The sequence below is a fragment of the Lycorma delicatula genome, chromosome 2 (assembly GCF_047948215.1).
Source record: "Lycorma delicatula isolate Av1 chromosome 2, ASM4794821v1, whole genome shotgun sequence".
NCBI classification, from domain to species: domain Eukaryota; kingdom Metazoa; phylum Arthropoda; class Insecta; order Hemiptera; family Fulgoridae; genus Lycorma; species Lycorma delicatula.
Window position 1 is genome coordinate 51,124,658 of NC_134456.1, and position 16,194 is coordinate 51,140,851.

The following is a 16,194-nucleotide window of genomic DNA, read 5'->3' on the forward strand; positions in this document are numbered from 1 at the left end:
CTTTATAATTATAAAATCTAATTAAAATTTATATTGTTTGTTTAAATTAATTGAAAAATCTACCTTACTTTATAATTTTACACACTATGTAAAGTACTGTAATATGTTATGTATTTTCCAACTTCGAAGCTTAGCTTAACAATCCATTTTCAGAATCAAAATAAAAAAATTACATTATTTTCTATTTCTTTTCTGTCAGCTGTGCAATTTCATTTCATCATCAAAATTGAAACAAAAGAAAACAGAAAGTCGGCAAAGAGTTGCTTAACTTTCTCGGCTTCGGTGGGAATATAATTCTGGCTACTCTCAAGAAACTACTACTTAGAAGAAAAATAAAAGGTCGTTAAAATAGTTAAATAATCGAGTAACAAGTAAATGAAATTATAAATTCTAAAAAACCCACGACGAAATTAAATTGGATAATTAAAGAGGATAATTAAATATTAATTAGAAAAATTTATAAATATTCAAAAGCCGTTTTGAATAAACATATCTACTGCAGCGCCCCCTGGTGGCCCATAACCGTAAAACATATCTAAGTACTTGCTCTGAAGTGATACCTATGTAATACAAAAAACCACATCGAAATCGGTCCAGTAGTTTTTTAAGAAAATGGTAACAGACATACACAAAACCTTTTACCCCAAACGCATATACCGTCGTAGTTAAAAAAAAAAATGTAAAAAACTATTCTAATTTTTTTAGTACAGTATTAGATCCGAGACCCATGGTGATCTTCTCCTCATGGTGGTATTTCCTCATCCCCCTTACCAATTGTAAACAAAATTAAATGGTATCACTGACCCGCATTCAGAAGTCGCCGAAAAAAATCTCATAAAAATCGGTTAATCCAGTTTGAAGATATTAAAAACGACAATGGTGAAAAAAAGACATATTATTTTCCACCCCTGAATGAAATTGCCGAAAGTAGCGTACTTGTATTAACGTAATGGGATCATCTAATTAGTATAAGAATATGATATTGAGGCCAAAAAAGAAAAAAAAAAAAGGTTTTTTGCCTCCGTCCTTATGTGAGTTTGAATAAGACCGAACACCATCATAGAGTATCTTACGTACCTAAAGGGCTTTAAATTTACACTTTAAGTAAAATTTTGAGATACAAGTAAATTTTTGAGATTTTGAGATTAAGGTTCACTTCTTCCTGACTCCTTCATAAATTGTGACCAAAACGGAACGCCATCAATGCTTTATTTACAAAAATCATCTTGTCAAGCTTCATTTAAAACAGTCCATCCAGTTTGGAAATATCAACCAAAAAACAGGTCAACATTCATATACACGTACCAGAATTTCTTCCTTTCTAAAATTGTGTTTCTTTGTTAAAGAGGTCGTGAAACATCAAGATCTGCAAACACCCCGACAGCAAAATTTGACTCGATTAGCATTCCTTTCTTTATACTTGTACACTACACAATATAACTATTTAGCTGGAAAAATAAAGACGAATAAAAACTAATAAAAAGCAATATTTTTCTAAACTTTCAAATCTAATTAAAATTTACGTTCATATGAAACACGCAAAAATAATTATAAAAATAAATTGCTCATATAGATAAGAGTAACATCTTATTTAAGTGGAACTTTTCTTTTTTAGTTTAGCCTTCGGAACACCGTAAGGTATTACTTCAACCCACCGGGTTGGTCTAGTGATGAACGCGTCTTCCTAAATCAGCTGATTTGGAAGTCGAGAGTTCCAGCGTTCAAGTCTTAGTAAAGTCAGTCTACTTTTACAAGTCTATTTTTACACGGATTTGAATACTAAATCGTGGATACCGGGGTTCTTTAGTGGTTGGGTTTCAATTTACCACACATCTCAGGAATGGTCGAACTGAAACTGTGCAAGACTACACTTCATTTACACTCATACATATCATCATTCTCATTCATCCTCTGAAGTATTATCTGAAACGTAATTACCGGAGGCTAAACAGGAAAAAGAAAGAAAAGGTATTACTTTTAGAGGATGAATGAGGACGATATGTATAAATATAATGAAGTGTAGTCTTGTGCAGTCTCAGGTCGACCATTCCTGAGGTGTGTGGTTAATTGAAACCCAACCACCGAAGAACACTGGTATCCATGATCTAGTATTCAAATCTGTATAAAAGTAACTGCCTTTTCTAGGATTTGGACCTTAGAACTCTTGACTTCGAATTTAATTGGAGCTAAATTAGAAGTAAATTACACCATATAGCGCTTTATTAGGATTATATTTCATTTTTATCATTACGATCACGAAAATGTATTCTCGTACTTTATCAAGAAAGGTGATACAGATGAAATGATAGTGAAAAATGCCAGATTCTTGTCGGGAATCGAATTCACTACCGGCTTATCTAAAAACCAGCATTTTAATCGATATGTCGACTGGCGAACTATTCCTTTCTTTTTTTTATTTTGCATTTTAATAGTTTAATTCACTTTACATGTAAAATTTCAGAATCGTTAATACTTTAGAAAAAAAAGTTTTAATCGCTAAAGAATTTAAACGATTGAACTTTTCTTAATATTTAAAAAAATATGGTTATTAAAAAAGCACGATTATGTTTAGGTGCTGAATACAAAGTGATACCTACAAAATAAAATCCGTAAATCAGATTATATTTGAGTGTAATACTTAGTAATATTAGGGGTGTAATACTTAGTGGTAATTTAGGATGTACATTCCAATTTTTTAATAAAAAATTAAATTTTGAAATAGCCACATCATTAAAATTTACGGAAATATATGCTAACTCGAGAAAAAGAAATATAATCTTTTTCAAAAAAAATCAGTTAATTGTTTCTTAACGCTCCTTTGTATTTTCCATTATAAACCAGCACCTCCATCCCCCCAAAAAAAACCTTGGGAATCATGAGTTTTAATGAAAATTACTGTATAATATTATTGTATAATTGGTTTTTATCGAATTTACGAAATTTTACAGGTACAGAAATGTTAATTTGTATGTGAAATGTTCATTATATACAGCAATGCACGTGTAATACGTACATAAAACAATATGGCAAGCTGCATGCTATCTATGTTGCTTATTTCAGAACGTGCAGTCTGTTTTATTTAGCGAAATGTGAACTGAAATAAATTGTACGTATATAAATACTTCAATCGATGAAATGAAATAAAATAAAAGGGAGTTTTTTAATGAAACTGGGAATTTTCGTAATTTCCCTGTTGTACTCAGTGACGGAGAGAAAGGAGTTGTTTTGTTTATAACTGAACTTACATTGTGCCGCATGTTGACGGGTAGTTTAAATTTCGTTAAACTAAACTAAAAATATTTTTAATATTAAACTGTATTTATTTCTTAGTTTTATTAATATTTTTTTAATAAAATATGACAGTTAAATTAATTAGTGATTATCGTTCGTAAAAGAAACTGGTCAACGACATTTCTTGTTTGTAAGTATGCTAAAAATACATTTTTTCATTAAATTTAAAAAATGAACATTTAGTTTTTAATCACTGATAACTAATTCTTATTAGTTTCACGTCGCATATGAATAAACTTATAGTTTTTACTTCTAAAATTTTGCAAAATAAGAATTACTTGTTTACCAACAAATTCTGTCCTGACGATACATATTTAATGATCGATCTTCATGCATTTTTTTACATCTACATTTTTGAATTTCTAAATAACGTCAATAAATATTTAAACTAATTAAGTCTGAGGTAAACCTTTTTCAATTGAAGTACCGACCTTCATAACACATACGTTTTAGTTTAGGTTTGTTGAATTTAAGTTAAAAATGATTAAATATTTTCTTAATTATTAAGATTTCTATTTATTTACACACTCTCGTAGTTTGAAAAGAGTGATTCTTCGTCACTTCATTTCAATATGAACACTGTTGTATTTCTTGGAGCGTTAAATAATGTAGTTTCAAAACATTGACTTTGGTGGGATCACTACCATATATTCCCTTTGTCTTTTCATCAACGACATCATCCAGCATAATATTCTGCCTGGCACACCACAAAAATGCTACCTAAGTTTTACATAGCGGCTGATGTCAACGTTGGAGAGACGAATCCAAACCTCGCAACGATTTATTAACTTATTTGATTTCGCAATAAATCAAGACGAAGAAAAAACGTACTTATTGTTTACATTGCAATTCAGTTCATCGCTGCACGTCATCAGATTATTGTTGTTACAGGTACAGGATTTTAGAATTCATCACAATTACTGTAATAAAAAGTATTATTTTTTTATCAGTACATGGAGGCGCTTTCAAATTGCTTGCAACTAATATCGGTCAGCAGTGATGTTAATGTCACTGTAACTCTACGGTTTCAAGTTTTAGCTACTGAAGGAAGTAAAATTTCTAATATATTTCTGCTCCTGTTCAGGGCATTTAAAAATAATTGTGAAATGTAAAGATTTTAGAGAAATTAACCATGTTAGGTTTTAGGGATAAGAATGGAAAGGTTAATCCCATGAAATGGAGAAGGCAGGTTGCCTTGATTTTCTTATAAAAAAAGTTGAACGGGGAAAGTATTGCAAAAGGATTGCTAGAATAGGTGATAAAAGAGAAAAATAGGGGAAAAGTTATTTTTACACGGATTTGAATACTAGATCGTAGATACCGGTGTTCTTTGGTGGTTGGGTTTCAATTAACCACACATCTCAGGAATAGTCGAACTGAGAATGTACAAGACTACACTCATACATATCATCCTCATTCATCCTCTGAAGTATTATCTAAACGGTAGTTACCGGAGGCTAAGCAGGATAAAGAGAGGAAAGAGAGAGGGGAAAAGTGACTGAATAAGGCAAAGAAAGATGATTATAAGCGTTAAAAAAAGGAATTATTTTTCAGGTAAGGAATTTGATAACAAAAAAAGTAATCTATACTATAACAAGATAATTTGATATATATAGTCCTTCAAGAAGGAGTCAAGGTTGTTTTTCAAGATGAGGACTCGTCTTTTTACTCCAATACAAAATCGAAATCGATTTTGAAGTCAACTAATTTTATAAGTTTTTCGTTAAAGATTATTTTCAGAAATTCAAGGATCGTCCAGAAAATAAAAACTGTTTTTGTTTTATAACAAATTTATTGTATTTATTTTAACTTTAATATATGTTTCGTAATCTGTATTACTAAAACTATTCTTCCATAAGTTCAAGCATTTGTCAAATTGTGGCACTAATTTTTATATGTCGTCGTCGTCAAAGAAGTCTGCCGCCAGTCCATTAAGCCACTCACGAACGAGTTGTCTTAATATCGTCGTCCTTTCATAGCGGTTCTCGCCAAGAAATTCCTTCAATTTTGTAAACGGGGGAAATCGGTTGGAGCAACATCTGGACTGTAGGGTGGTCAGAAACGTCCCATCCAAAACCTTTCAGAATTTCACAAGTTTTTTTTTGGCGGCATGTAAACGTGCACTGTAATGAACAGATGTTTCTCCCTATCATAAATATACGATATCATTTCCTTACGTTTCCTTCTTTCATTACATTGTCACCAGATACGGCAGTAATTTGACTATGAATTTCCGCAGGACGAACACCTTGCGCATTCAGAAAACGTATAACCGACCGTACCTCACAGTCGGGGGGATTTTCTATTTCTTTAATCATTATAAATACAGTCAAAATCACTCCGTGTCACAGTATAGCTACGAAATTTCGTACAGCGAGGGAGCAGAATAACAACCGATACCAACTGGGCTTCACCCATTTTTGTGAGTGAAGCTGCGCTCATGCGAAGCGCAAACGATTCTTACTTTCTGGACGACCGTAGAAGATGTTAGATTTTATGTTTTATTTGACATAAGAATGGTAAAACACATCTAAAATTTGGCAGCATCAACTAAACAAGTAACGAGTTTTGTTTTTATCGTCTTTCATTGTTTTTGCTGATTTTATTTACTTCTCCGTTCATTTCTATTATGAATCTCTTAGCTTCAACGTGTTAAGGACATTTTATGCCCTCAGTTATCTGCTTAATTTTTCCTCTACACCTTCTTTTACAAACAGATTCACTAATTCTGGACGTCTTAATTTTCTTAGTTCATGCAGCTTTCTGGGTTCATGCCTTTAGGCAGCCGCGTCCCTTGTTTGTGACGTATGAGTGAGGTGTAGCCTTATACAGACTCAGGCCGACCATAATCGAAACGTGTGGTTAATTGAAATTCAACCACCAAAGAACACCTGTATCCACGATCTAGTATTCAAATCCGAATTAAAGCAAATACCTTTATCAGGATTCGACGACTTCAAAATCAGCTGATTTATGACGACCAGTTTTACCATTAGATCAACCCGGCGGGTTAACATTTTTAATTGACAGAAGCCAATTAAAACGGCAACCAGGAGATCGTTATTTGGTTGTTTTATGTCCTGTAGAATGCTCTTTTGTTATGGCAGATCTTCTTTTTATGTTTGGATACTCGTACTTAACGTAGTTGATTTTATTGATTGGGTAAAACACATTTTTATCTAATGGGAAATCCAATAAAAATATTAAAACAATTAAGACAATTAGTGTTAGACGGGCAAAAAATTATAATTATTACGTCCTTATACCAAGAAAAGAAAGTATCGTGATCGCAAAAAATTTCGGTTTTCAGATTTCAACGGAAATATCCATTTTGACCATCCCTAAATCCATTTTGACTAGTTTCGGCGTGACGTCTGTACTTATGTATCTCGCATAACTCAAAAATGATTAGCTGTAGGATGTTAAAATTTTGGATTTAGGACTGTAGTAACATTTAGTTGTGCACCTCCCCTTTTTATTGCAATCGATTAGAACAAAATGTCCAAAAAAAAACCAAAATCCCCAAAAAATGGATTTTGAACTTTTTCTTAACTGCAATAATAAGCCCTCATTGAGTGTGAGCTTTTCAGCGGTATATCATATAATTCTTATTTTTATTTGTTCCAGAGTTATAGCCAAATAAAATTTAATTAATGAAATATTTGGATCTTACAAGGGGAAGGCTCACCGGTTCAAATCCGACGTAATCTCCTTTTTTTAACTTTTTTTAAAATTTAAATATATTGATTTATTAATAACTATTGACCTCTGATTGTAAAACCGTTTTTACAATAAATAATAATTCAGTAACAACAATAAAAAAAAACTATAAAAAAATATCAGAAGTTATTAATAAAATAAAATTTTATGTTCTTTTCAAATTAATAAAATGTATGTATATCATTTAATAGGCGTACAAGGAAGTCATGTGGTGTCCACATCAGATTTTTTAAATTAAACCTTACAAGCATTATGCAATTGTAAGTAAAAAGTTGTAAGGTTAACAACAATAGAGAGTAGAGTACGATAAGAATGCAAACAAACTCGTTTGTTTTCCAACTTGTATCCCAACCTGTAATTAAAAAAATGAAGGAACAATTTAAGAGAGATAAAATAATTTAAAGAGAGAATAGGCCCGTTTAAGGGCCGCTTCATGGTTATAATTATTGTTTGCTTATCGTTATAATTACTTTGTAGTATTGTATTGGAGTGTTATAGCGTAATGAATATATCCTGAAGCTGTTCTTTTATCCAAAATATTTTCTCAAAAAATTTTGATAAAATTATTAGGAAAACTTTAGGTAAAAAATACCTCCATCCCAAACGCTAGGTACTACCATCATATTTTGTTTCTCTGCATGCCTTTTATTACTTTCATTTTGACGCTGGTATTGTCTTTTTCCTTTCTTGAAAATGGCTTTTTTTACGTAGATGTTGTTATTGTAGGTATGTATTTATTTTATAATAATTTATTTTATATTATATATACATACCTATATATAATATTTTGTATTTTATACAAATATAAAACAAAAGATTAAACATTTTAACGTCAATATTCAATAAGATTAAGTACTTGAAATGTTTCTAAAGAATAACAGTTGAATAGTTTTCATTTTTATTATTTAGTCTCTTCTCTTTATAAATGTTATAGTTTAGTCTTTATTTAATTTTATAAACAGTTTTTTATTTATTTTATTTAATATTATACTGGTAATTTGCATGTTAATTTTAATGTTTACTGGTTTTCTTTCTACTTTTCTGTTAGATTTCTCGTTACAGATTTTAGAGGGAGAAAAACTCAAAGAATACAAATACATAATTACAAAAAAATTTCATAACGAGTAAATTTTCAGTTTTAAAGCGGGCAATGTTTTCTCGTAAAACTCGTTTTTTTACCAAAATCTTTTTGGTAAAAGATAAGAATTCATAGTTAGAATAATGTCAAGTAATTCAAATATATTTACAATAAACTTCAACTCTGGGATTTAGACATTGAAACGCTGTTGCTGTTCAATCGCTAAAATAAAACTAGCAACCGCATTATCAATGTAACACTGATTAAGTACGGTTAATTCGATGATATATTTTAATCAGTGTATATCTTATGAAAAATTATTTAATCCCAATAAACAATACCGTTCAGCAATTTTCTTTCTTATTTAAAGAAATACAAACACCTTAGCTTCTTATACTGTATTAAAATGTAAATAAAAACCGAGGAGAAACGCAGTCGATTTCTAGTCATCTATCATCTATTAGACTATTACGGGATAAACAGTTTTCTTATTTGTTTTATTCATTTATTATTTTCACCTGCCTTGTTGAAGATCAACGAGCTCTTTAAAATCAAATCAGAAAGAAAGGATTTCTTAATTTGACCTTGTTCATGACTTGCTTATTACGGAATGTTTTTCGGTGATAATGATTGGTTAAACGAGTTTATTTTGCTATAAAAAAAAATTATTAACGTGACTAGTTAATTCCCTTAAACTCCTTTTCTTTTTTTTATTCTATTTTCTTTACGTATTTTTTACAACCTACCTCTTTAATTTTTTCTTTATACAATCTAATGTGTATTGAGTATTACTAAGATAATGATGTTTTTCTTTCTGTAAAACCCTGTTAATATTTTTTTTTGTTTTTAAAATCATTTATCGTAAAATCTTTAATTATTTAATTTATTTAATCATATAATTAATTATTAAAACTAATTTAAAACTACACATGAAAAGGTTTTAAATAAATAAGTAAAAAAAAACAGTTGTCGTAAAACCTTGACCAGATTAGTAAAAATAAATAAATAATAGTAATATGTAAATTAAAATGAAGAGTCGTTAAATTAATTATTAACAGATGAAAATGGTAACCCACCGGGTTGGTCTAGCGGTGAACGCGTCTTCTCAAGTCATCTGATTTGGAAGTCGAGAGTTCAAGCGTTCAAGATCTAGTAAAGGCAGTTACTTTTACACGGATTTGAACACTAGATCGTGGATACTGGTGTTCTTTGGTGGTTGGATTTCAATTAACCCCAGATCTCGGGAATGGTCGAACTGAGACTGTACAAGACTATACTTCATTTACACTCATACATATCATCCTTACTCATCCTCTGAAGTATATCTGAAAGGTAATTACCGGAGGCTAAACAGAAAAAAGAAAGATGAAAATGATAACCTAATAATATGAAATGGTAATGTTGAAAGTATTGGAAGACATTAAGATTAATAAAATAACAATTTTCAAGATGCTAATTGAAAAACATTTTAATTCGAATATATACAACGTTAATAAGTGTGGAAAAAATTAGGTTTTTATTAATTGAAAAATCATCAAAAGATTAGTATTTAGTATTTTTGTTATAACTTTGATATTGGGATTACCAAGCATGGAAATCATTGGAAATGTTATACAAATATTAAAGTAAATATTATATTTTATAAAGTTAACATTTTTTTCAAACTGAAAAACCACAGGGTACAGTTAAAGAGTTTGGTACCTCTTAAGTGAAAATTCTATCAATTTTTGTAAAGAGGCTCATTTTAAACTATATTTTTGATTTTACGATAAACAGACTTTTTACTATTAATTTTTTCCTATTACCAGTTATAAACCGTTTCTTAAAAGAATTTAATTGATTTTATTAAATTCATTTTACATTAACCGTTTAATATTTATCTTCATGTTATATTGAATTTGCATATTGTACAGTAGTAGAACAGATTGCAACGTACACATTAGGAAAGTAAAAAAACTAATAACAGTTGTAGGACTTCCCCATCACGCGGTTTTTTTCTGATGTGCGGCTTACACACACGTACATTCACAACTTAATCTAAAATACGTCAGTGATACACTAGCGTTCCTTGTGGTGACAGGGGGACTATTGCGCAATATACTCACTAACCACTAATTTAGACCATTTTTTTTGGGGTGGGGGTACGATTTTGAAAAATGTTTTTTTGCAAATATTATTATTTTTTAGTTGTTAACAAATGTGTCTAAGAAAAATAAGACCTTAATTAGGCGAAATCTCGACATGCTGAGATGCTAGCTCTACAGCCTCACCTCCGTGACCTTTTTTTTTTGGTTTGTTTTACCTCCAGGTCCGCAGTCAAGCAATTTATTCCGCAGAGATGAATGAATGTTTTGTAGCGTGTGTGAAAAATGCCATGCCTGATTGGGATTCGAACCCAGGACCTCCTGGTGAACGGCCGAGACGCTACCAATCGCGCCGAAACAAAAATCTAACTAAAATTATGCAACAAAATTACTTCTGTGATTTTTTAATTTAAAGATACGATTAATTTATGATAAATATCTGTATAAATAAAAATTATATTTTTTGCGAGTAGGAAAATCATATTATTTTTACTTTCTTGTACGAAGTATTGTAATCGCGAAAAATTTCGGTTTTCAAATTTCAACGGAAATATCCGTTTTGACCATTCCTGAATCCATTTTTACTAGTTTCATCTTATTACGTATGTACGTATGTATCTTGCATAACTCAAAATCTATTAGCCGTAGAATGTTGAAATATTGGATTTAGGGCTGTTGTAACATCTAGTTGTGCACCTCCCATTTTGATTGCAATAGACTGGGCCAAAAGTGTCCTAACAAGCCAAAAATCCAAAAAAAAATTGGATTTTGGGCTTTTCTTAACTGCAGTAATAAGCCCTCATTGAGATCTTTCAATGATATATCTATCACATAGAGAGCTTTTCAGCAGTATATCATATAATTCTTATTTTCGTTGGTTCCAGAGTTATAGCCAAATAAAATTTTAATTAATGAAATATTTGGATCTTACAAGGGGAAGGCAAATCGGTTCGAATCCGACTTCATTTCCTTTTTTTTTATTTAAATATATTGATTTATTAATAATTATTAACCTGTGATTGTAAAAAGAATGTTACAATAAATAATAATTCAATAATAACAAAAAAAATATTTTTTTTAAATATGAAAAAAATCAGAAGTTATTAGCGAAATAAAGTTTTATGTACTTTTAAAAATGTGTACATATAATGTAATAGATGTACATTGGTGTCCACATCAGAGTTTTTAAGTTCTGCATAAACATGTGGCACGCGCACACTTCTTTCTCAGTCAACGTGATTAAGGTTGTTTCTTGTGTACTGGTGTTACAGAGATACTAACCATTCCACTCTTTCTTTCAATTTTTTACAACTATTATTATTAAATTTTATTTTCATAAGTGGCAGCAGGCCGAGATACCAAGATTTTATTCCCACGGATAATTTTTAGATCTATTGAATAGAACATTTACTATTTGTTATCAAGTTAAATCTATTAACTGTCTGAAATTAAAAAACGGACATAATTTAACTGTCTTGTCAGTAATATATTTAAAATAGTAATAATAAAAGTGAAAACAGAATATTCTAACGGATTAATGTTTTTAATTATTGTTATTGTACATAAAAAACATTTGAGGAAAATGTGATTAATGTAATTTAGACATTAATTTATTTACGAGGTTTTCTTTGAAAGAACAAAAAATATGATTTATTAATATAAGAAAATCTGCTACAGAATATATATAGAATAATTCACGATGAGGTTTGCATTTTTGATTAGCTGCGGATGTTTTATTTATTAGTCAATCTGACTGAAATTTAGCATGGTTACCAAAATATCAAAAACGTTAGCCGCGTTTTCTTTCGTAAAAATAAAATGGCAACTTTTCAAAATAAATGCTTGTCTTCAAATAACATTGTCTAAGTTCATCTGCTTTTATTATGATATAATCTGTGACAGATCCCAGCCTTACAATTGTTGTAAAACAGCTTTTCGATACTACATAAAAAAGAGGAAAATAAGACGTAAAGGAATAAAGAGAAGTAACCAACAATTTTGTTAGCTAGAAATTATTTTTATGAAACACGGGCTAAAATTAAACAAAAATTGAAGTGTTTTGTTTGGATTGTTTCATATGATAAAATTTTACACAAAATAAAACCTTTTACGGTGACATATTTAGCCATTGATCTGTCAAAAAGAAAATTCAGTTGCAAAGTGAACAATTTTGCTATTGGAATTAGGCAGAGTAGCAACAACAACATAATTCAGCTGGCCTTCAGACATATAAAAAAAATATATATCATATATGATTTTTTACTATGGTGTCCAAGTAAACGTAATTCGTTAAGAATAAATAGTGATTATAGATACTAATTTCCCAAACATACTTTACAGAGAAACATAAAATTAATGTCTGCAATAATTAAGTTCTCCTAAACATCAGTACCGGCTAATTTAATATTTCTAGTAAATAATATTCAAGTTATGATTGTGTTTGTTATTGACGTAATCACAATGGACATAGGCAACCAGATAAAAAATACGTCAAATCTGAAAATAGAACTCGTTGCATACTAGGAACTCATATGCTACGATGCATTAAGGAAGAGTAAAATGTGATTTGAAATCTCGGTGAATTTTTCATTAAAAATTTGCTGGAATGCTGTTATACATCACCAAAACGTAATGCATCCAGAATACTTAAGAATGCCAGAGAAGCCAGACTGCAGTCATCACCGCATAAAAAAATAATCATTACTCCCAGAAAAAGTAATTTTGATTGATAATTCTCTTATCTCAGTTGATTTGCACGCCCTCAGATCCATAAATTAAATTCAATTAAATGTAACTCGTTGGTCATGGTGCTTTTCCTCGTTTGCTCGTGATCTGGTTCGTGTAAGTACAGAAATTTTTATAAACGTTTGTTTATTATTATTTATGTCTATAAATAGTCAAAGCTTAGCGGATTTCTCTAGTACGATTGGAAATCACGTTTATCTCCCTACCGGATCCATTCTTCTTATTGCTTACGGCAATAAATTTCAGTTACGAAAACTTGTCTACACGCTGGATACCTCACCTACACTACAACGAAGAAATCCTGCCGTTCTCCCCTCTCTACAAAGTTTATTGTTTTGACATGATATATCATAAAACTGTAAATTTTCTATAAATTGTCTATGCATGAAATGTATTTAGAGTACAGAAATTCATATCCTACAACTATATTTTACATAAGAGAAAAAAGTATTTTTTATAGTTTCGCTAAAATTGAAAGCCTAGAAATATTATAAGCAATTCCACATAGTGTGTACTCTATTTTTGTTGCATGGACAATCTATGTTATATGTTTGTTTGGTATTATATTACGTTTTTTTGAAATTAAAAAAAAAACAAAAAAATTGTTATGGTTCTAGTTTAATTGTAGGTAATGACATATTATAATCAATTGACTTCAGTAAGGGAAGGAAGTTCTCATTTCGATTCGTACATATCTTATTAATTATTTAAGGATAACCAAGCCTTATTTTTCAATCCCAATATTTTGTCACTTAAAATTTATTTGAAATAAATTATAATAACATGGTATACATGTTACTATCTTAACATGTATACCATACAGCTTACTCTAAATACCGAAACGTTTTCCGCAGATGACGTATTAAGTAAATTTACAAATTTCATTCAAAAAATGTCCTAATTATTTTTTAAAAATATTTTAAAAGTATTTTATAATTGTTTTAATTAAAAAATTAAATACAGTTTAAATATATATATTTAAAACATAAATATATTTATCTTGTGTATTTTTAAAAAAATATTTTAAGAAGGCTCTCATTAATCTATTGAACAGTTGCAAAATTATTATGGAATGGAAAAGTTATGTTATTTTCTATATTAGAAAAATCTGATGTGGACACCACATGACTTCCTTGTACGCCTATTAAATTACATATACACATTTTTGCTGCACTTAATTTAAACTTATTTAGTTTGAAAGTGAGATACAATCCTCCGATTCTCTAATAAAAGTGGACAGTTTCACAATTACTAAAATATTAGTTTTTATTAAAATCAAATATTTATACAATTATTAAGGGTTCAGCAATCTTACCTGAAATATTTCGTTAGAGTAAAAGTCCCCTTATTACACTTTAAATAAATGTAAGTCTTACATATATCTAATACTATGTTTTTTTAAATTATTATGATGTAACCATCAACAAAATGAAAACAAAAACGAAACAGGAGAAGGTTACTAAATTGTATCTAAATTGTATAGCGATATTCATAATCAAGTAGACTTAAACAAACGCATAAATGAAAATAATACGATTCTAAATTATAATTTTCAATTAATTTAAATAATCAAACGTTTCACCAAATCTGATATGGACACTACATTACTATCTTGTACGCCTATTACATTGCAAATACACATTTTTAATAGTGCATAAAATTTTATTTCACTAATAACTGATTTTTTTTAATTTTTTTTTTATTGCTATTATTGGATTACTATTTATTGTAAAAATTGTTTTACAATCAGAGATTAATAATTATTAATAAATCAATATATTTAAATTAAAAAAATGAAGTCGGATTCGAACCGATGTGCCTCCCCTTGTAAGATCCAAATATTTCATTAATTAAAGTTTTATTTGATTATGACTCTGGATACAATGAAAATAAGTATCACTTATGGTATATCATTGAAAAGCTCTCAATGAGAGATTATTACTGTAGTTAAGAAAAAGTCCAAAATCCAAATTTTTTGGATCTTGGGAGGTTCAATCAAAAAGGGAGGTTCACAACTAGATATAATAACATGATACTAGGTGCACCTATTACAACAGTCCTAAATCCAAATATCAACATCCTACAGCTAATCGTTGTTCAGTTGTGCGAGATACATACGTATATATGTACGTACAAACGTCACGCCGAAACAAGTCAAAATGGATTCAGGGATGGCAGGAAAGGGATATTTCCTTTGAAATCTGAAACCGAAATTATTAACGATCATAATACTTCCTTTATATCGTACGAGGAGAAGGAATAATAATATATCCAGTATCTCGATTATCTAGTTATAAATACATTTATATAAAAATTCTTTAAATAAAAAGAGGTGGAGTCTTTTTTTTTAAAAGAAGGTGTTATTTTTAAGAAGTTTTACAATAGCGTTTTGTTTTGGGTTTGTAGTTCTCCAACCAAAACCCATCGGGTTGGTGAACGCGCCTTCCGAAATCAGCTGATTTGAAAGTCGAGAGTTCCAGGGTCCAAGTCCTAGTAAAGTCAGTTATTTTTACACGGATTTGAATACTAGATCGTTGATACCGGTGTTCTTTGGTGGTTGGGTTTCAACAACACATCTCAAGAATGGTTTAACTGAGACTGTACAAGACTACAAAGACTTCAAAAATCAGTTAATTTTGTGATGACGAGTTTACCGCTAGACTTACCCGGATATGCTTTTTATTTAAAATGAAAAATGTATACACAGACAATTTAAAGTTATTTTTATTTATTTATCATTGCTTTTTGTTATATCATTATAAATGATGAACTACAGCTGATACTATTTAAAAATTGAAAATATTTTTACATAAAAATTCTAAAAATTAGTTGAAAAACCTTACGGTGAAAAATACATACGTCATTCCAAATTGTCTTAGGCTTAGTGTTAGTTTTTTTGTCATATTTCTGCGCTCTTTTTCTAGGTTTTCTCAAGAAATAGTAAAGCCTTAGAATTTTTGCGGTCGGTTTATACTTGTACGAAGTAAAGCAAATATTGTGGTGGCGAAAGATTTCGGTTTTCATATTTCAACGGAAATATCCATTTTGACCGTCTCTGAATCCATTTTTACCAGTTTCGGTGTGACGTCTGTACGTACGTACAGATGTCAAAATTCAAAATAATTTGGGTTTTTTACTTTTTCTTAGCTGCAGTAATAAGCTCTCATTGGGAGCTTTTCAACGGTTTATTATAAGTGGTACTTATTTTCATTGGTTCCAGAGTTGTAGCCAAATAAAATTTTAATTAATGAAATATTTGGATCTTACAAGAAAAAG

At 29.8% G+C, this 16,194-nt stretch overlaps 1 protein-coding gene across 7 annotated transcripts in view; it reads left to right on the forward strand.

Annotated features, from left to right (window-relative positions):
* The first annotated feature begins 3,271 nt into the window (after positions 1–3,271).
* The window catches only part of per (period circadian regulator), a 178,878-nt gene continuing 165,955 nt past the window's right edge, over positions 3,272–16,194 (forward strand). For 4 of the 7 annotated variants that reach the window (XM_075355268.1, XM_075355264.1, XM_075355269.1 and 1 more), the window contains exon 1: positions 3,273–3,421. The gene's annotated coding sequence lies outside the window, so the exon portion shown is untranslated. Of the gene's footprint in view, positions 3,422–16,194 lie in introns of all 7 variants that reach the window. The other 3 variants (XM_075355260.1, XM_075355262.1, XM_075355263.1) reach the window with 1 other exon arrangement.